Source organism: Pseudochaenichthys georgianus, chromosome 18 (genome assembly GCF_902827115.2).
Source record: "Pseudochaenichthys georgianus chromosome 18, fPseGeo1.2, whole genome shotgun sequence".
In the NCBI taxonomy this organism is placed as follows: domain Eukaryota; kingdom Metazoa; phylum Chordata; class Actinopteri; order Perciformes; family Channichthyidae; genus Pseudochaenichthys; species Pseudochaenichthys georgianus.
Genome location: NC_047520.1, coordinates 3,575,249 through 3,598,478, shown reverse-complemented (window position 1 = coordinate 3,598,478; position 23,230 = coordinate 3,575,249). Strand labels below are relative to the sequence as shown.

The 23,230-nt window shown below is 41.6% G+C and overlaps 1 protein-coding gene across 1 annotated transcript in view; it reads right to left on the bottom strand.

Moving 5' to 3' along the window:
- Positions 1–23,230, bottom strand: part of htr2cl1 (5-hydroxytryptamine (serotonin) receptor 2C, G protein-coupled-like 1) — a 201,288-nt gene that overhangs the window by 125,219 nt on the left and 52,839 nt on the right. Inside the window, exon 2 of the mRNA XM_034106479.2 lies at positions 10–105. The gene's annotated coding sequence lies outside the window, so the exon portion shown is untranslated. The remainder of the gene's footprint in view (positions 1–9; positions 106–23,230) is intronic.

Sequence of the window (23,230 nt, the reverse complement as noted above, 5' to 3'; positions counted from 1 at the left end):
GTGACTTACCCTTGCCGAATGCTGATTCGATCTCGATGCGGAACAAGCCCCCTTGGATGAGCTGCCTTTAGTGTCCGGTTGCATTCACGTGCATTTGAGGCGAGTCTGAAACAGAAAGAAAAAGCTCTTTAGTCAAACTGTATAAGTCTCCAGATGTTTTGTGGCATGAGTTCCGCCAATGAGCTAAATCCAAGTTTCGCAACACCTCCCAATTTAGGTTATTTATCAAACAGTGTTCCGGCTTCAGGTGTATATACTACAATACAACATTACATTACTATGACTTTTAGCATTTACAAAAAGATAAAGGGCTGGTGACGCATACTGACCGTCTTGTTCTTGTCCCACCTTAGCAACAGTATCCTCCATAATGAATACTGATATCTGCAACATCTGTGGATAGCTATGTGCATATGTAAGGTATTGGTGTTGGCCATTGGGTTTTGTTCTGGTTGGCTGATTGATTTGATTGGCTGTCAGGATGAAATAAATCAGGCTTCTTTTCTTGTTTCAATGGTGTACACTAATAACTCATTTGCAGCGTTCAGTACGATACACAGCCTCCTCACAACAAACTGATCCATCAAAGACAAACCCCAAGCCTTCATTTGGTTCAGTGAAAGTGTTTTATTGTCTCTTCAGTAACCCGAGCTGACTGTGCTGTTATGAGGGTGCTTGTTAAATCAACAATCAACTGACAGTCAAAGGAGGAAATGGTGGTGTAGGAAACAATCCATCCCTCACACGTCGCCTCGACTGTCTCTTTGAATCTGTATTAGTCCAGACAGCAGTTCATGTTGAAACCGTTAAAAGGACACAAACCTACATTTTAATTATACATTTTCACATCACATTAGTTTCATAGCAATTCAAAGAGATGGACAAATAATGACTGAATAATGTTATATATATTAAAAAAAACTACAATGTGGCTGGAGATAGACATCCGAGGTATGGTCACTTGAAAAAGATATCCTTATCATTATGTAAAGGAAACACAAGTTGAATTGGTCCACTTTGGGAGGTTTGTGCATTCATGTGAGCCGCAATACAGCCGGGAAACTCTATACTAGTATTGACTTCGACAAGAACTCCACATCGATTCCCTCCCCTGCCTCCCCGATCATTCTGTTTCTCTCTTTCCTCAGATAATAGTGGAAGGAAACAGAAAAACTCTTTCCTGCTGGGATCCCTCAGGGCACCTACATTGGACCTGCACATTTATCACCAAACAGCACCGTTACAAGCAGAGGTGGGAAGTAGTGCAGTACAAATACTTTGTTACTGTACTTAAGTACATGTTTCTGGTATCAGTACTTTACTCCACTACTTATTTTTCTACTTCTTACATGTTGAACCCAAATACCTGTACTTTCTACTTCTTACATGTTGAACTCAAATACCTGTACTTTCTACTTCTCTCATGTTGAACACAAATACCTGTACTTTCTACTTCTTACATGTTGAACTCAAATACCTGTACTTTCTACTTCTTACATGTTGAACCCAAATACCTGTACTTTCTACTTCTTACATGTTGAACTCAAATACCTGTACTTTCTACTTCTTACATGTTGAACACAAATACCTGTACTTTCTACTTCTTACATGTTGAACTCAAATACCTGTACTTTCTACTTCTTACATGTTGAACCCAAATACCTGTACTTTCTACTTCTTACATGTTGAACACAAATACCTGCACTTTCTACTTCTCACATGTTGAACTCAAATACCTGTACTTTCTACTTCTTACATGTTGAACTCAAATACCTGTACTTTCTACTTCTTTCATGTTGAACCCAAATACCTGTACTTTCTACTTCTTACATGTTGAACTCAAATACCTGTACTTTCTACTTCTTACATGTTGAACACAAATACCTGTACTTTCTACTTCTTACATGTTGAACTCAAATACCTGTACTTTCTACTTCTTTCATGTTGAACCCAAATACCTGTACTTTCTACTTCTTACATGTTGAACTCAAATACCTGTACTTTCTACTTCTTACATGTTGAACTCAAATACCTGTACTTTCTACTTCTTACATGTTGAACTCAAATACCTGTACTTTCTACTTCTTACATGTTGAACTCAAATACCTGTACTTTCTACTTCTCACATGTTGAACTCAAATACCTGTACTTTCTACTTCTTACATGTTGAACTCAAATACCTGTACTTTCTACTTCTTACATGTTGAACACAAATACCTGTACTTTCTACTTCTCTCATGTTGAACTCAAATACCTGTACTTTCTACTTCTTACATGTTGAACTCAAATACCTGTACTTTCTACTTCTTACATGTTGAACACAAATACCTGTACTTTCTACTTCTTACATGTTGAACACAAATACCTGTACTTTCTACTTCTTACATGTTGAACACAAATACCTGTACTTTCTACTTCTTACATGTTGAACACAAATACCTGTACTTTCTACTTCTTACATGTTGAACTCAAATACCTGTACTTTCTACTTCTTACATGTTGAACACAAATACCTGTACTTTCTACTTCTTACATGTTGAACTCAAATACCTGTACTTTCTACTTCTCTCATTTCCCAAACAGCTGGTTCCTTTAGTCTGAATGTGTGTTGGTGCGTGATCATTATTCTTTAGAGTCATTGCGTGCCTATTGGTTGGAACACGATCCGTGTATCCATCACTTCCTGGTCTTCTCTAAAGAAGAGGGACCAATGGAAACGTTGTCATGTTGCCGTTGTTCAGCATGGAAACATTCATTAGCTAACAATGACATTATTGTTCTATTGATATAAAGGGAGGTCAGGTACTCTTTAAAGCAGCTGCTAGTTATGGGTACTTTCTACTCGAAGCCCATACTTCTTTACTTTTACTTGAGCAAAGAAGTTTAGTCAGTACTTCTACTTTAAACACGAGTATCTGTAGTTCTACTTGAGTAAAGGATGTGTGTAGCCATCTCTGGCTACAAGCAGCCACACTTAGCAAAGCCAAGGTCAACAGCACAACAATGGAGCAGAAATACAAGGTACTGCTGGGAAACAAGTCTCACTATTGATTCCCAAATAAACCCTTATTTATCGTGGGAGACATACGGCCTGTTTTACATTCACACAGGCACCACACATTTTACTTCAAATTGATATGACAAAAAAAAGAACAATACCGCTTGCTAATTCGCTAATTAGCTCCCCTGTTTCAGAAAGTTCTGGCAACGCTGTGTTTTTTTATTTTGGGAATGAAGCCTCAAACAAAGAGCTCACTTCAAACCCCTCCATCTTTAAAAAGCTTCAACGCCTTCAGAGTAGTTACATAAGATCTGAAACAGCTACACTGTGATGTAACAGCTCCCAGGGTAGGAAGCACTCAATGTTTTAAGTTTAGTTTTTTTTTTTTTTTTCGATGTAATTAGTTAAAACTAAAAGCGGACTGCAGTAAAGACTTGGCCCGCAGACTCAGTGTTTTAATTTAATTTATCTCATTATTTAATAATAGAAAGGCGAGTTCAGGTTGAGGTCAGGCCTTCAGGAAGTAAATGGGCAAGCTGTTGTTTCTGCGTATTTTATCAAACCTCACCTTGTTGTTTTCCTCTTATATCAAACATGTACCTGCAGATACTTGTTAGCATCACAATGAACATTACATTCATGTTTTCCCCTCACATGTCGCTGTGTCATAATGCAGGGGAAAGCAGCTGCTAAATCAAAAAGTCTTCCAGTGTGGTGCATTCGAGGTGTTGGCGGGTATAGTCTTTGTGATATTGTGTTTTAATTCTTTTAAAAAAAGGGTTATTTCGGCATGAAACTACAATTTGTCCGAAAAAAAAATAATTTGTCAAAATGTTCCCGACACAATAACAGTACTATACATATTGATACGATCGAATGACATTCTTGTTACTAAAGTCTGAATGACTTGCATCAGGACTTTAAATGACATTAAATATCAACATATACAATCGTTGTTAAGATGTTTCGCTCAAGATCAAGAAGGAAGGCGGTCGAGATCGTTAAGGGTCAGTAGGGTCCATCATCTGGGACCACGAAACTAATTGATGTGACAATCAGTCGAGAAGTTGTAGAGATATTTCCGTCTGGTTAAAATGTAAACAACTTAACAACTTTTAATTCCCTCTTCAAAAGTGCCATCAGTCGTGTTCAGCATGATTCAAAACAGATTGTGAGGAATATGAAACCATCCAGGCGTCACCGGGGAATGTTTGTGCATAATTACATCTCAAGGTAACACCTCTCCGACAGCAGAAGCAATTAACTCAACAATAGAGTCATGTTGTGCTGTATGGAGCACACACACACACACACACACACACACACACACACACACACACACACACACACACACACACACACACACACACACACACACACACACACACACACACACACACACACACACACACACACACACACACACACACACACACACACACACACACACACACACACACACACACACACACACACACAGTGTATCCTGTGTTTAAAGGGGAAACAGCAGAAACAAAGTAAAGACTAACTGCATGGATGAAGTTGAAACCACGAGACATCAGAGAGAGATGGATAGAAGGACATCAAAGAAAAGCCGTTTGGAGGATTGTGAAATGATGAGATGCTGGAGCATCAGATGGGAAGGAAGATAGATTGTTGCCAAGAGCAGACAGACGAGAGGAGATGAGGAGGCTGGAAAACAGGTGGGACCACACACACACACACACACACACACACACACACACACACACACACACACACACACACACACACACACACACACACACACACACACACACACACACACACACACACACACACACACACACACACACACACACACACACTAACACGCACACAAGAGGGAAGATTCTCTGCTTTATTGGCAATCAATACTGACATCCCAGTTAACCTAGCAGATCAGTGTTTCCTGATTGGAGCCCAACACAGCGCCCGTAGAGGAGTAGCAGAAATAAAGTAGCGTAGTAGAAAGAAAATCCCCCCTTTTTTCAAGCCCTAATTTCCATCAAAATGCCTATCATGATTTAAACTTCCAACCTATCAGATGTAGTCTCATTCTGTTTGAATCACCGATCCATTTCACTGATCGCTTTAAGCCGTTCGAGGCCATCTCTGAAAGTCATGATTTAAACATCTTTAAGGAAAAGGTGACTCAGCAAAAGTAATTTAGTTTTACAGACACATTAACATGAAGCACTTAAGGGTATCTACAGAAGGGGGGGGGGTTCATTAGTGGCTGAGTGCGGCCCCCTGCTATTTCTTCTGCCAGTAAGAGCAATTACATTGATACGGTTCCCGAGTGTCGGCGACCTGGTCACTTCTGGAAACAGCCAATCAATACAGGAACAACCAAGTGTGTGTGTGGGATCTTTCCATGCGCATGATACCCTTTTTGGCCACGTCTGAAGATGTAAACGATCAGATCATGTCGGGACAAAAGAAAAAGAGACTTTACCTTCCTTACTCAATATCGTGTGTATCAGTTTGGCTTCCAGGAAAAAAACGATGTGTACGGGTCAATAAAGACCTCAGGTAACCTATTCATCTTATTGGATTATACATGATGAGCCTGGCCTGCCTCCAAGGGCCTTCAGAGAGGCTGAACTCCTCATGTACAAAGAATATCAATTCACCAAACAACGTATCCTTTGAACACCGGTTGCAGTTTACTGCTTTAAGTGGAAACGTTGTGATGGAGTTTAATAGCAGGGCTGCACATAAATGGAAGGTTTCATCAGCAATCTCTAAAATCGAAAAGTACAATAATAGAGAAAGTGAAAACATATGAATAGTGGAGCTCGAGAAAAGATCCTTGTTCGGTACAGATCCTCCGAAACAAAAACCTTACCATATCCATTTAAATATATGTATCTAGATAACATGACCATTTCCTTTGGTATCTTGAATCAAGAATCACAGCAACCAACAAAAAGAAGAAAAAACGTCTCAAAACTACTTCAAACACTTGACTGTTAGCATCGGCACGAGTGTGACAGCCCATTATTATCTTTCTCCCGCCGTCGCCTCTCTCTTCTTCATAATAATCTATTTTCCCTTCTTCTATCTCCACCTTCTACGCGTCCTCCCTCTTCACTGTCGCTCTCTGTCTCTACCTAGTCCATTATTTCTCCATTAAAAACCAGGATGACGCGTGTAATTGCCTCCACTGACGGGGTCCTGATGAGAAAACATATTGCATTACTGGCGAGACGCCGTGTGTGTGTGTGAGTGTGTGTGTGAGCCTGCGTACATCTCTGCATGTCAAGCTGCCGGGCCCTGACCACAGCAGATAATATTCTCTGTCAGAACTGCACCCTTTCAAACCAGCATCTGTGAGTGTGTGTGTGTGTGTGTGTGTGTGTGTGTGTGTGTGTGTGTGTGTGTGTGTGTGTGTGTTGTGTGTGTGTGTGTGTGTGTGTGCCAGGCTGCCAGAGCCTTGACCAATGCAGATAATATTCTCCCAGCCCCTCGTTCCACCCTTTTAACCCGCCTCAGTGTGTGCGATTGTTCGTGTGCCTCAAATTGCATCCATTCATTGACATGCATAGATATGAAGTCCAAAGTCCCTGTGTGTATCAGTCGATGACAGAAGAGAGGGCATTGAAGCATACGACACGTGGGAGTGGGTGTGCATGTGAGAGAAAATGAAATGAGGAAGAGAGCAGCAGGCAGAGAGTGAGGGAAAAGGGTGGTCCAACCAGCCACTATAGCCATGCATCGATTCAGCGGCTCCAACACAACTTGAAAACAAAGCTTCAACAAACGCCTTAAAACCACAAAAGGGTCCAGAAATGTCTTCGTATGCTGACTTTGATCAAAGGAGACAGCCTTTGCCAATCAGACCTGGCTAACAGACCCTAGCATGCTCGTTGATTGGCTGTGGGACAGAACCAATGTCTGCCATTGTTGGTTGATCTCTGAAGGGGAAGCGCCACATTAATTAGCCTAATGATCAATCAATCAATCAATCAGTCAATCAATTAATCAATCAATCAATCAATCAATCAATCAATGTTTATTTATATAGCCCAATATCACAAATGTTACCTTTGTCTCAGTGGTCTTCACAGTGTGTACAGAATATCAGTATGACAATACGACCCCCTCTGTCCTTAGACCCTCTGTCCTTAGACCCTCTGTCCTTAGACCCTCACATCGTACAAGGAAAAACTTCCTGAGAAAACCCCCAGTTTAAAGGGAACATGGGAGAAACCTCAGGGAGAGCAGCAGAGGAGGATCCCTCTCCCAGGACGGACAGACTGCAATAGATGCCGTGTGTAAATCGAAAAGATAATACATTTGCAACATAGGTAGTCCAGATGTTTAGCAGATCTCAACAGTCTAGCAGATTGATGGATTTTGGTCAGTTGGAGAAGTTCGAACATCCCACATGCCTGCTGTCAAAGAATCTATCACAACCATTATTCAGCTTGTTTTAACAACTCTAACCCTAACCCTAGCGGGTTAACCCTAGAGGGTTAGGGTTAGGGTCTCTCCCCTGCAGATGGGTGATTTTAGTTCCCTTCTCTGCGGGTGTGTCAGCCTGTTTTAATCCGCCCTCCACGTATTTTAGCACTTATATTTATTTATTATTTATAGATCCTCCTCATCTGGACTTTTTGTATTGGTGTGCTACATTTTTATCGCATGTTTTCAGCACTATCTTATTTATCTTAATGGTGTTCATATTTATGTTTGTATTACTTCTTACATGTTTTATAATTTTAAATGTATATGTTTTTATCTGAAAATGATCAAAGCCACATGAGGAGGGACGCTTTTATTTGTTTATTTATATTTATTTTAAATTATTTTATTACCTGGAGGCCGGGAAACCACCCGCAGAGGGGAACTCTTCACCTACCTGCCACCCTTTTAAATAAACAGAGAAAAAAACGGCTACCCTTTGGAATCTTTTAAACTTCCCGACCTCGATTTTAGTGGTTTCTGTTTTTCAGTGACATCCGGTTCATTGTATACGATTTTACTAACCCGGTGTGCCTTCCTTTATTTTATTATTAGTTAATTTTAACACTCCCTTTACTTTTTAAATTAATATTACTGGGGAGAATGTTTTAATTATTTGTATTTCTATCATTGCACTTTAACTGCACTTACACTACTATGCATGGCTTTTACTAATAGAACTGGAATCACTTTTAAATTGGCCATTTTAGATCCCCCTATCATTTAGGGTGCTTTATGGATTCCATTGGGACAAGCTCCGCACACACACGTAGATACATCGATACACGCACGCACGCACGAGCACACACACGCACGTGCACACACACACACACACACACACACACACACACACACACACACACACACACACCACACACACACACACACACACACACACACACACACACACACACACACACACACACACACACACCACACACACACACACACACACACACCACCCTCCAGATCCTGGGACGGGGAGATCTGCTTTTTAACATACTCTGCCGCCGTTCCGTGGTCCGGCTCCGCTCTGCACTTTTTAACCATTCGTCTGAAACGGTCTTGTCCTCACGGAGCTTTTATGATGCTTTTAAAAGGGTTTTTATAAGGTTTATGTTTACGGAGGTTTTTAATGTTTTTGTACTCCTCCGGAGCCCTGCGCTCTTCCCCAACCTAACCCTAACCCTAGCTCATTAAGTTAACTTTTTGTTTTGTTTTTGTTTGTTTGAGGAAACAGCCACCTAAAGGCCTGACAGGAAATAGAGATGATAACTCGTGGAAATGACGCATCTTATAGGGTTCTTATAGGGTTCATCTTCTTGTAATACTTTGGGTAGAGATTGGGTACGATTACAGGCTGTAAAAACATCTATTATCTTTTCGATTTACACACGGCATCTATTGCACGTCTGTCCGTCCTGGGAGAGGGATCCCCCCTCTGCTGCTCTCCCTGAGGTTTCTCCCATGTTCCCTTTAAACTGTGGGGTTTCTCTGGAAGTGTTTCCTTGTACGATGTGAGGGTCTAAGGACAGAGGGACTAAGGACAGAGGGTCTAAGGACAGAGGGTCTAAGGACAGAGGGTCCAAGGACAGATGGTCCAAGGACAGAGGGTCTAAGGACAGAGGGTCTAAGGACAGAGGGTCTAAGGACAGAGGGTCCAAGGACAGAGGGTCCAAGGACAGAGGGTCCAAGGATAGAGGGTGTCGTATTGTCATACTGATATTCTGTACACACTGTGAAGTCCACTGAGACAAAGGTAACATTTGTGATATTGGGCTATATAAATAAACATTGATTGATTGATTGATCTTTATATCACTTCCTGCACCTAAGTCTTCCATCCATGACTTTTTATTTGGAAGTCTTACTCTATGAATCTCTCCTCTCGCTCGTTTTATTATCTAGTTAATTAATCTCTGGCCGTTCTTAAATCTTCTTGAGGTCCGCTCTTCTTCCGATTGGTCTTTTCATACTTCCCAACCGTCCTGAAAAGTCCTATATCTCCCTCCACCTAAAATCTGCCTCGTAATTTCTCCGCCTTCCTCTCTTATTTATCGCGGATCTCTCTGTGTCACTTTCTACGCTTTCGCATTGCAATAAAACAGCTTTGCTCGGAGCCGTGGTTCGTATTTTCCGAAACTAGCAATCATAACGATAAATAAAACACATAAAAGGCGGTTTCCTATTTCAAGGTATTCATGAAATGTGCTTTTTTATGTGCTGACGCGTCGCTCTCTCATCTTATCACCAAGGCACAGCCTCAGCAGTCACCCCATATCACCGTTTCATTTCAGAGAGCTGCTATGCTACTCCTCTGGTGCATTTTTCTTTGGGAAGAAATATGCGCACTCACACCACATCTTCGATTTCTCCTGATAAGTCAGGCAGACTCCTACGTGTCCGTGCCTGGACTTACCAAGACTTATCTCACTTTATTTCCTCTGCACATAAACAACTTCTCTTTGCTCGCTGCCTCCGACGGTCCACATTGATCGAGTCAATCTTCCATCGGCTAAAACGCATGCTGGCGCAGAAAGAGGATCAAACTTTGCATTTTAGAGCTAATTATACTCCAGTTATTTAGGACATTTTCAGATGTGTTCCCTTGGTGAATCAATCATACCTCAAATGAATAACTCTGGATGATAAGCAGAATGCTACATGTACAAAAACACTATTTTCTGAGGGCTTTAAACGACAAGCACAGTGTGATGGATTGCTGTGCTTGGGGATTTAATTAATACAGATTGGAAGATTAGAGAATATAAGCAATTCTATAATTATTACAGACAGCTCTGTTGTTTCCAGTGTAGGTCAACTAGTAGAGCAGGGGTGTCAAACTCAAGGCCCGGGGGCCACATCCGGCCCGCGACTTCATTTTATGCGGCCCCGCAAGAGCTTGCAAAGAATGTAATACGTTTATTATACGATTAAATGCCGCTTTACAGAATCAGGTTGCCCATAAACTACATGTCCCACAATGCATCTCGTTTTGTGACATGCGCACTGAAGAGACTTGCAATTATTTGCTTTCAGACGTAGTTAATTACTAAGTCATTATCCTATCCGATAATAATCCAATTCAGAGGCAATAATGTAATATAACACATTATTTTATATATATTATATATTTATATATATGTATTTATATAGTTACAACCGGCCCTTTGAGTGCAACCATAATGCTGATGTGGCCCGCGATGAAATTGAGTTTGACACCCCTGTAGTAGAGCATTATGGTATTGTCCGTACCAGAAACTGACTGACTAATGAGCTGATGTCAAATTACCGTTAAGCATGTATAGAGAGGCGAAGTCCCTCCCCTTACGAGGACCTCCATGGGACCTTATTTCGGAAAAAGTATGTATTGAAGTCAATGGAGAGAGAAAAGTTATCTTTCGATCCCGTTTGAATTGTGCCACGAATTACACATATGATGTTTGTCAATTTAAAAGATAATTTTCTAAGTCAAACAAATTAAAATGTGTCGTAAAACTGTGAAGTAACACTTGTTTTGTGTGAAACGCTCAATGAACTACATCTCTGGTCTTGCATACGTCACCAACACCAAGATGGCCGTCACGTTGGCACATTTCACCTCTTTCTTTCAGAATGAAGTGAAAAGTATTAAAAGAGGTGAACATCACTCCAAGTCTGGGCGTGTTGAGAGCTGTACATACACACGAGGGGAGTTAGTCGGTTCCAGCATGCGGGACCGGCTTTACAAGGTTTCGGTGAGTAACACGAGTGTAATGTGTAACGTTAATGTCAGCTAGCTAAATTCACTTACGCGAGCGACTCTGGGATTTGTAGTCTTTCTAGTTGCGTATTTTTCATAGTCTTATATTTCAACAGTTTTACGACAAACTGTGACTTTTTTGACATGGAAATTATTTTTTAAGATTGACAAATATCATATGTGTAGTTCATGGCACAATTAAAACGGGATCGAGAGATAATCTTTCTCTCCCCATTGACTTCAATACATACTTTTCAGAAATAAGGTCCCATGGGGCGGAAGTACACTGAACAAAAATATAAATGCAACACTTTTGTTTTTGCTCCCATTTTTCATGCGATGAACTCAAAGATCTAAAACATTTTTTATAAACACAAAATAACCATTTCTCTCAAATACTGTTCACAAATCTGAAAGAATCTGTGATAGTGAGCACTTCTCCTTTGCCGAGATAATCCATCCCACCTCACAGGTATGGCATATCAAGATGCTGATTAGACAGCATGATTATTGCACAGGTGTGCCTTAGGCTGGCCACCATAAAAGGCCACTCTGAAACGTGCATTTTTGCTTTATTGGGGGGTCTGGGGGGGGGTCCGAAAACCAGTCAGTATCTGGTGTGACCACCATTTGCCTCACGCAGTGCAACACATCTCCTTCGCGTAGAGTTGATCAGGTTTTTGATAGTAGAACATTCCTCTGTAGCGCCCGGTACATTAATGAGAAACCCTAAATGTTTGAGCACCCTCTATGAAACGTCAAGCTACCCCCAAAACCCGACTTTTTCTTTCTCCAAAGGGGGGGCCTGACAGAAAAAGTTTGAGAACCACTGCCCTAGGGACACCAATACCATGAAGCTACAGACTTGCATTCGGAAAGCAACGTCCCAGCAATCTTTATCTCCTTTGCTGTGCAGAGAATCAATTGCCCTGTACATCCAGTACCAACGAGAAAAGTCAATACCTGCATACGCTCACCCCCTCTGCATTGATTTATTTAAAAACAGTCAATGTTTGGGTCACAAGGACCTCTCTCGAGACACATTAACAATAAAGTGACACAGTCCGTCCAATGCTGGCTGAGACCTTTCCATCTGGAACAAAGTGGTAGACAGACATCGCCATCATTTCAGCCAAAACTTTCGATTACAAACATTTCAATTACATCTGGATCCATAAAAGGACGTGTTGCATGGAGGAGAGTCCTTCAGCTTATCTCAAGGTCACGTAGGACATGTACCTCTTCTAGAAATAAAACCGGTCAGCAGCACAGATCCAAATTAACGGTGCATTCATGTGCTCCCCGATCCAAACTTTACGAATGTTATCAGCGGGAAGTTTCACTCAAACGTTTAAAGGGTTGCTGAGTCTCTTCAAAATTCAAGGCATACATGGACAGCATTTCTCGATTTGAATATAAAGATTATTATTAACCTTGAAAGCTCAAAGCAATCCACCCACAAGATGCCGTAGCTTTTAAAAAGTATTAGACTAACCTGGCAAAGTAATAATGATGACTTCAGTCTGTAATTTCCTTTTGAACCCTCAAAGGGACTAACTGTCCTCACAGGGATAAAAAGGTTGCAATAACCCATATCGGTGAGAACACTGCGTGCTTTTGCAATTGTTATGCAATTTGCACGTCTTTGCGAAGTGTACACGTTCAATCTGGTGGCATGGGGCCAAGCAGATTAGACACCAACACATATGGATCAAGTTAGAAAAAAAGATGCCGACCATGAAGCAAAGAGAGAAAAAGATGAAAGGAGACAAAGCATCCAAACAAACTGCCTGTGTGTCCCTACGTGTGTGTGTGTGTGTGTGTGGTGTGTGTGTGTGTGTGTGTGTGTGTGTGTGTGTGTGTGTGTGTGTGTGTGTGTGTTCTCCAACATGTGTGTGATTTTTCCATTAATCTGTTCCTTGGAGCCTCCCGGCAGCTTCACTAATGTTGAAGAAGCTATTTGAGTGTCTGCAGATTATCGATAAGGAAAATTACACTGTCAGAATCAGTGTGTGTGTGTGTGTGTGTGTGTGTGTGTGTGTGTGTGTGTGTGTGTGTGGTGTGTGTGTGTGTGTGTGTGTGTGTGTGTGTGTGGTCGGAGACAGAGGGTTTTTCTTGCTCGGGCATATGTCGGCGGGCTTGTGTGCGCTTTGAGAGTGTTTTCATCCCTCCTCCGGAAAGACCCCACGCACCGTCTGTCTCCCACTGATTCGGTATTCATTGCCACGGAGAGACTGGAAAGAGATGAAGTGAGAGAAGACGAGGGGGGGGACGATGCAAAAGGGGGAAGAGACACAGCTTGATTATAGAGAGAAATGAGAGGAGGGAGAAAAGGGTTTATGCTAAGAGGTTATAATTTCCATTCATGCTGAAAGTGTCCAAACAGATGTCTCCACTCTTTCTCGAATGCAGCCTCGTCACCTTTCAACATGACCTTTCCTGCAGCCATTTTGTAAGAGCAGACTTTCTATTTTGTTTAGCGTCGCTTTTTCCCCCAAATGGCGGAAATAAATAAGGAGGGAGACAACATGAGGATGAAGAAGAGACAGAGAAACCAAAGGATGAGAGGAAGAAGAAAAGAAGGAGGAGGTGGGTCTGGAGGTGGAGGTGTTTCCATCCTGCTTGTTTTTCCATTAGAGTTTTCAAATCTAATGAGAGGCTAAGAGGGAGACAAAAGGGAGACAACAGGGAGACAGGACAGCAGCCACCCACTGAGATTAAAGCAAACATATTGGGAGGAAATGGACTGAGGCGTAATAACTCTATTACTGGATCTGCATACCAAGAGAACACCTAAGACCTGGAGAGAGTGTGTGGTCAGAAAACAGACAGTGTGTGTGGTGTGTGTGTGTGTGTGTGTGTGTGTGTGTGTGTGTGTGTGTGTGTGTTGTGTGTGTGTGTGTGTGTGTGTGTGTGTGTGTGTGTTGCATCTAACCAGTGATGAGAGTCAGAGAGGGAGGGTGACACATGGCAGAGGTCACGGGGTCAGGTGTATTACAAAGATGTTTCAATGTGTCCTCTGTGCCATTGAGCCCTCATCCTGCCTGAAAAGCCCATTAGCATACATCAATTGAGCCACATGGATGTGTTCATGTTAAAGGTCCCATGTTCGTGCTTTCCGGTGATCACCCGTCCCCTTGTTGTTATGAAGGTTGTTCTGCATGTAGACGGTCTGCAGAGTCACAGACCCTCAAAATGCACCCTGTAGCGAGTAAAACTCTAACACAGAGAAGCCCTGTCTGTGCTGTCCCAGAACGCAGAATGGACCAATCCGTGGAGCCGTTACGTTAAGTCCGCGGATTGGTCCAAATTGGACCAATCCGCGGACTTACTCGCACACTCAATCTTTTCTCAGCTGCAGCTCCGCCGATTTCTCCTCCCTGAAACGGCGGGGACGCGGCGAGGCTGTGAGTCCGGTGTGGCACACACACAACTCCCAGCCAGGCTGCGGGTGTGTGTGTGTTGTGTGTGTGTGTGTGTGTGTGTGTGTGTGTGTGTGTGTGTGTGGTGTGTGTGTGTGTTTGGGCTGGTTTCGGGCTGGGTTTCGTTGTGTCTCGGCAGACGGCCACTGGGAGGGGGGGACCAGGAGCTCCAACACGCCGTTTAGGACAGAGAGTGGATACACATACTATACAGAGATGCTGTGAGAAACCAATGTGACTTTGGAACATTGAGCAATGTAAATCTATTCTAGTCGACCTCAACAATGGAATTATGATCAGGAGAAATGGCCGTGACCATGGGACCTTTAATAACACTTGTTTGTATGCATCTACTTCTCAAACATTTCTGATGCACTATTTATTCATGAGTGATGTTGGATAAAACCTGGTGACCAGAAGGACTTTGCTGTACATAAACATTTGTGATCCCTATTTCAAGAACTGTGTCTTTGGTTAAAACTGCACTGGTTGGCTGCTGAGCGATAGAGATAATGGAGAGACATCATGACATATTTATAGACAACTAACAGGTTTTGGCCAATGAAATGCTGAATAAAAGCACAAAGTCTGTGTGTCTTACATAATATTACATGTTAGACACTTTTATCGAAAGCGACGTTCATACTCAATACAAACAACATGCTGCCTGCAGTGGGGTTTTGAACCTGTTCCGAACACCAACGCACCATCCACTGTGCCACACACGCCTCCCTAATATCAAAGATGTTAACTGTATTTCTCAGGGTCATTTATTCATTTTTCAGTGTTACATTCTGGAAACCAATCTGCACATTTCTTCGTTTAAATTGATTTTAGCTTCAAAAAGGCAAAATAAACTAAAAGCCCACTGATGGCAGCAAACACCTCAAAACTAAGAGATCAATCATTATTGTCAAAGTCAACACACAATTAGATTAGATTAGATTACTTTATTGTCATTACAAAAATGCAAGCACAGTGTAACGAAATGTAAGGATGGTCTAACCAGATTGAAGTATATACCAAAATAAATGATACAAAAATAAAGGTAAATAGATGGGAAATGTATAAATAGGAATATAACCCCATTTCCAATAATAGAAATGGACCTTCAGTATTTCATCTTCCTTGCTACACTTCCATTGTCCCAAATGAAGGCAAACATGGTGATAATATGAGCTCAAATGAGAATGATACATGCAACATGTTTACTAACACAAAGACAGGATGTGAAAGATTAGAGAAAGGATTTGTTGCTCTCAGAGTTTAACAAATCCGAATAATACCAGCTTGATTTGGAGCCAAAATGAATCCAACCCAATCTGTTCAGAGCCAACTGAGCCAACATCCATCCGGAGGTTTGGGGAACTCCAACCAACGAGGAGGAGGAATTCCAGTTGTTGAAAGTTAGAACAAGCAAAGACATTTGAAGCAAGACTGGACTGGACATCCTGTGAGTTAGTCTGCGGGGAAAACAGACTCCAGGATGCTCCTCTGCTCCTGTTTCACACACTTTGACTTTCCTTCCTCGAGTTCTATAGAGCCAGATCGATACACCTCGCCCTCTGCCTCTCCCACACCCATCGTTACATTTCCCCCTCCACATCCTCATCAACAAAAAGATCGAGACAGAACCGGGGGAAGGTGAGGAGGATGGGGAAATGTTCGGTCTGATGAGTTCGGGTGCCTCGAAACTGTGGTGGTTCGAACAAGACCACAGCCAGAAGCCCAGGAACATATTCACAGAGAAAAGTTTTACTTAAGGACATTAAACTGTTGCTTTTTAGGAATTAAATAGTGGGACGCAGCCTCCCTAATGCCGACAAACATTCCTGTTGCAATATACAAATTCATATAAATAGTTATCACTGCAATAAACCATATTTAATTTTGTCTTAATTACATAATTTAATATTCTGTTCTTGTACATATCCCATATTCTATTGACATGTATATAGACTTGTTGTTTTTATTATATATGTTGCATCGTTGGAGGAGCTCAGGTCAGAAGAATGTCATGGCCATTCCTACACTGTAGCTTTGTGCATATGACAATAAAACCTTTGCATCTAAAATACCTTTGAGAAATAATGGAGGGTAAGGGGTTTAGCCGCTGCTCCACCATCCACTTCTGTTGTTCTAAATAACGCCTCTAAATAATTTGAAACGCTGTTGAGGAACAAGCGCTGATGGGTTATGGGTTGTATGGGATGTGCTCCGAATGAAGTCTAATGGCTATCGGGCTGCTGGGTAATGTAGTGCATCCTCCTCTGTGTCCACAGTCTGTTTACAAGGTGCCTGTCCAACTGACTGAATAGTTCACCTGTGTGTGAGATTCTGTGTCTGTTGGGGACGAATGCAAATGTGCATGTTTGTTCCATGAGTGTGTGTTTTGTTTAATGCATGTGTGTGTGTGTGTGTGTGTGTGTGTGTGTGTGTGTGTGTGTGTGTGTGTGTGTGTGTGTGATTACTATCCTTGTGGGGACCTACATATGTTTACACAGTCACGTTTGGGGACTCACCTCCCTTATGGGGACATCATGGAGGTATCATTAATTTTAGGGTGAAGACTTGGTTAGGGTTAGGCATGTGTTGGTTCTGGTTAAGGTTAGGATAAGTCTCTAGGAAATGCATGTAAGTCAATGTAATGTCCCCTGAAGTGATGTATACATGGTATGTGTGTGTGTGTGTGTGTGTGTGTGTGTGTGTGTGTGTGTGTGTGTGTGTGGTGTGTGTATCCGTGTGTGTGTGCCCTCCTGACACAAGGCTAAGTTTGGTCTCGCCCCGAGCTGACATGACTAAGTGAGTGAGTGCCGATGTTCTCTCGTCTCTTGCGTTCTTCTGTATTTAAACTTGAAAATACATTTGAAAAAGCTAAATAAAATGGATGAGTTTCGCATCAGACACATTTTTCAAACTGTGCACTAGTGGAATTGAAATGGCAGGTAGATCAAATATGCTCGTACGGTTCAAAAAGATCAAAATGAACTCCCTCCGAAGAACATCCAGTCGATATTTACGTATAAAGAAATGCGAAACAGAACAATTCAAAGGGTTTTAACTTTAATCCATATCGAAACAAAACGTCAGCAATCTGCTTTCTCTGTCATCAGTAGATAAAGAGTCTGCCTCTGTTGGCTTTCGGGCCAGGCTGCAAGCTAGCCATTCCTATCCCTCTCTAAATGTTCTCCTGCAAAAACAACTGCTTCCTACTCGTCCATTGTACATACAGCATCCAGTAGCTTTCATACTTCCTCTTATCATGAGTTGATATACATGTTCCCTCCCACAGTCATTTTTGCAATCTTCAAACACATGTTTTGTGGCAGATTCTTCAGGAAATACACCCTGTCATTTATGATGACATACAAATAGTCTCAATGTTAGGGCAAGATTCATGGGGATTTCTATTCGTCAAATATGTTTACCCTGTCCACCTTTAGATTATTTTCTCTTTCAACTATCTTAACCAGAGATGGCAAAAGTACACACATCCTTTACTCAAGTAGAAGTACAGATACTCGTGTTTAAAAGTACTCTGGTAAAAGTACTGACTACACTTAAAGACTTTGAAATGTACTTCAGTAAAAAGTACCCATAGCTAGCAGCTGTTTTAAAGAGTACCTGACCTCCCTTTATGTTAATAGAACAATGATGTCATTGTTAGCTAATGAATGTTTCCATGCTGAACAACGGCAACATGACAATGTTTCCATTGGTCCCTCTTCTTTAGAGAAGACCAGGAAGTGATGGATACACAGATCGTGTTCCAATCAATAGGCACGCAATGACTCTGAAGAATAATGACCACGCACCAACACACATTCAGACTAAAGGAACCAGCTGTTTGGGAAATGAGAGAAGTAGAAAGTACAGGTATTTGGGTTCAACATGTGAGAAGTAGAAAGTACAGGTATTTGAGATCAACATGTAGAAGTAGAAAGTACAGGTATTTGAGTTCAACATGTAAGAAGTAGAAAGTACAGGTGTTTGTGTTCAACATGTAAGAAGTAGAAAGTACAGGTATTTGAGTTCAACATGTAAGATGTAGAAAGTACAGGTATTTGAGTTCAACATGTAAGAAGTAGAAAGTACAGGTATTTGAGTTCACATGTAAGAAGTAGAAAGTACAGGTATTTGAGTTCAACATGTAAGAAGTAGAAAGTACAGGTATTTGTGTTCAACATGTAAGAAGTAGAAAGTACAGGTATTTGTGTTCAACATGTAAGAAGTAGAAAGGACAGGTATTTGAGTTCAACATGTGAGAAGTAGAAAGTACAGGTATTTGGTTCAACATGTAAGAAGTAGAAAGTACAGGTATTTGGGTTCAACATGTAAGAAGTAGAAAGTACAGGTATTTGGTTCAACATGTAAGAAGTAGAAAGTACAGGTATTTGGGTTCAACATGTAAGAAGTAGAAAGTACAGGTATTTGGGTTCAACATGTGAGAAGTAGAAAGTACAGGTATTTGAGTTCAACATGTAAGAAGTAGAAAGTACAGGTATTTGAGTTCAACATATAAGAAGTAAAAAGTCGTCAGAAAGATAAATAGTGGAGTAAAGTACTGATGCCAGAAAAATGTACATAAGTACAGTAACAAAGTATTTGTACTCCACTACTTCCCACCTCGGATCTTAATGTATCCTCTCCTACACATCCAACCAGAAACAAACATCAGTCTGTTGCCGTCTGCAGGTCTCCACTCTGCCTCCCCGGTGCCATTGCTACATCTATTAGCCGCGAGCTAATTACCCAGTTGGCTCTCCCGTGGGACAGGCTAGCCCCACGCTAAGCTAATTAGCATGCAGCTGGTTGAACAAAAGGGCTGTCGGAGCAAGTGGAACTAAGACAGACAGAGGGTAACATTAGAAAACGTGGGAAGGAGACAGCAGGTGAGGTGAAGCAGGGACAAACTAGATTAGCATTTAAGCTAAATTGGACAGGAAACACTGTGCGAGATGTTTTGAAATGTGACATCCATCAAAGGCTTACAGATTTCTGCGGCTGTTAGAGGTGAAGCCCAGTGGGACCAGGCACCAAATTGGTCGCATAATTAGGGTTTATGCTACATGGGATAATGTGTTCTGTTCATTAACTACATCACAGCCATATCTTTGTGGGACTTGTCATCTGTGTAGCGCTGAGCTGAGATCTTACAGGGGTCATTACGCTGGGACAGTTTCACTGCAGTGCTGCACGAGATAATAAGCAGGAGCAACGATAGCTTCACTTTCCTACCACACAGGAACAGCAAGACCACCCACTTTAAAACACTCGGTTTAAAGATACTTCACTGGGGTGTGTTTTGAGACTTTTATGTATATAACGGATGTAATACAGGCTAATTTTACCGGTGTCTGCGTTGTGTTTTTGTGTTGTTGATGGATGAGACCCGAGGCGGCATACCGTTGAGGCGATCTCCGTTTATTCACTGACGATATACAACAAAATCAGTCGTTATTAAATCGTTTTTTTCCCTCTCACTGACTCTTCTCATGTGGGACATTCACACAAAAGGGAAGAGGAAAACATGAGGGACACAATATGAAGGGGAAGTAAAACAAAAATAAAGTAAAGTGACTAAATTCTGGAGGTTCCGCCCCCGATTCTAGACCTATCGTATTGAACGTTTAATAAATAAAGAACACAGAATTGTTCAATACAAACGCGGAATTTGTGTGATTATAGCCTAATAATTAAAGAAATATGTACACTACACACCACTGCATATTTACAACTGTTACACTAACATGTTTTGCAAATGTCTGCGTGTACAGTACAGTACTTGTGCTAATCATTATAAAAACATCTTGTTATTCACTTTGTGTCACTCGTCCTTGAGTGTGTGCGAGGCGTCTCTGCGTGTCTCAGCCTCCACATTGCAGGCGCTGTGTGGTACTCACAGAAATACACACAGCATGCACAATGAGGAGGCCTGAACACACACCGGTTCACTGGCAGCACCGCAGAGTCTCCATCGAGCTGACGGACACCCCGACCCGATGGTCAACGAGAGAGACGCGCAGGGAGCAGCGAGGCCACTGAGCAGCAGATCCCTCTCAATGATTGCTTTCTGAGTTGATCGCTGAACTTACTCAACCTCACTTATTCCTGTGTATCGCAATCTGTCCCGACAGGATGTGGAAGAGAACGATGGTAAATAATGACAAGGTTCTCAAAGTGGATTGATGTGGTTCACGGTCACAACATCGATGTTGCACCACGCAGGTCTTTGCACTGGACACTAGGATCATTGATGTGCCCTTTAACCCTCCTTGTGTTCCCCCCTTACTTTGGTGTTCGTGGTCAGATTATTGTGTCAGACTACTGTCTGGTATACAGGAAAAACTGCAGTACATGTACAAAGAATAGACACTGAACATGTATTGCGTGTGCCAGGTTTGATCCATGTGGGGGGAGGGGCACAAAAGAGCGGGAAATGTGTCAAAATGTTCTGTGTGTGTGTGAGTGCCAGCCAGGTGTGATTCATAGGCCTACGGGGGATGGGCACATAAGGGGACACAACATCTAGAGTGTGTGTGCGTGTGTGTGTGGTGGTGTGTGTGTGTGTGTTTTGTGGTGTTGTGTGTGTGGTGTGTGTTGTGTGGTGTGTGGTGTGTGTTGGTGTGTTTGTTGTGTGGTGTGTGTGTGTGTTGTGTGTGTGTGGTTGTGTGTGTGTGTGTGGTGTTTTATCTGATCCGGATGGTTACTAATTCCTTTTATTTATGATGGTAATTTTTGACCGGGAACACTGTGTGTTTCAAAGTTGACTAAATCATCCACAATTCAATGAAAGTAGTGATCAGCAATTTTATATGTTCAAATGTCTCCTGTGAAGGATATCATGAAGCCTGAATGCAATCGAATGTAAAACTAAAAGTTATGATTGATGAAAGTAGTCAATCGGTCAGATTTGACCCGAAGACAACAGGAGGGTGAATAGAGGCATAATCAATATTAGTTCCTAGTATGCTTCCTAGTATGCTCAAGATAGCTTTTATTGTGCGGCAATAATCTAAACATTTATAGATGATAGTGTGTACTTGATAGTGTGAATCTGCTCCAAGTACTTTGGATATGCATCACACATTTCATGGTATGCATATTTAGTTATTAACCATCTATTGTCTTTCTGAAATCAATGCATTTTCTAATGTCAGTACCTGGGCAGGTGGACACATTAACACTAGAACCGCCAACGGGTAAATTTTACCCGCAGCTGTTTTTTTTTTATGTAACTTTTTTTCAATAAAATATTAACGTCTCCCAGTCCGTGACTTTTCCTGAAAGTGTGTTATGTAACACCCTGTGTTGTTAAAAATGGTCAATATGAAGTCAGATTGAAAAAATTGCCAAAAAAAGGATATTTATACCTATTTCCGCCAGCGGGTAATATTTACCTCATAGAAATGCAGCGCTCCTCGCGCTATTGATTTTGCGATCAAAATGATCAAAATACTACGGAGGGAAGATATTTTCATTTGGAGGGGAAGCTCGCGAGTGTGTGTTGTGTATACGTGTGTGTGTTTGTGTATTTTTGTGTTTGTGTGTATTGTGTTTGTTTCCCAGAGAAAACCCTCACGAGAAACACCGGCTGTTGTTGTGCCTGATGCTGCCTGCTGTCAAGTTACTCCGTTCTCCGCTTGTAATTATGCCGAAGCTTCAAAGTTATATTTATCATCTGAATTTGCCGAAACAAGTTTAATATTCTGAAAGCCAAGACTTTGTTTAATTTAAATCAGATGAAAACAAACTGTAACGGACCCTGCCGTGTTATCTATGATTACTTTACTCTTACGTTCATAATTTCAGCCGGAGGGAGGGGGGGCGGCGCTGCTGGAAGAGCAGATTGCGAGTGAGAGGTGCCTGTCTTCGTCCCTTTACAAGCTTCAAAAATGTATTTATCGTGTGATTTTGGAAATAAAAGTTTCATATTCTGAAAGCCAAGACTTTGTTTGTTTAAAATCAAACAAAACACCCGAACCCTGAAAAAAATAGTTGTTTACGTAAATCCACGTTTACTCTGAAATGAGCCGTTGCGACTTCCGACTGATTTTGATAGAGCGGGTCACATAATATGAAAAGCTGAGAGTCCACAGATTATATTGGTATACATGTCATCCCTGTGCGATCAAAACTCACCGTTCTGTATGGTACGTTGTACCTTGGAAATCAATAGCGGGTAAACTTTACCCGTTGGCGGATATAGGTATACAGCGACCTCTGGCGGTTCTAGTGTTAAGATCAACAAATAAAACATGACTTCGTTTTTATCATACCTACACCAATAATATCACCCTTCTTTTTACACTCGAAACAACATTTACGGTCAAGCTAATGTTAAAGGGTTGTCAATAAGTGTTCGATGTGAATAAGAGGCTTCTGTACAATATAGAAAGTACTATAAAAGTATCTTAAAATCAGGTACGCAGCAGAAAATACACTTTTAGCCAACTTTAGTGCACTTTTTAGAACGTTACAACATATCAAAAGAATAAAGTGTGCATTAGAAAACAAGAAACGACCGGGCCTTACTAGAAAACTCTCAACTTTGCTCGCTAAACTAGCCGGTCCAAC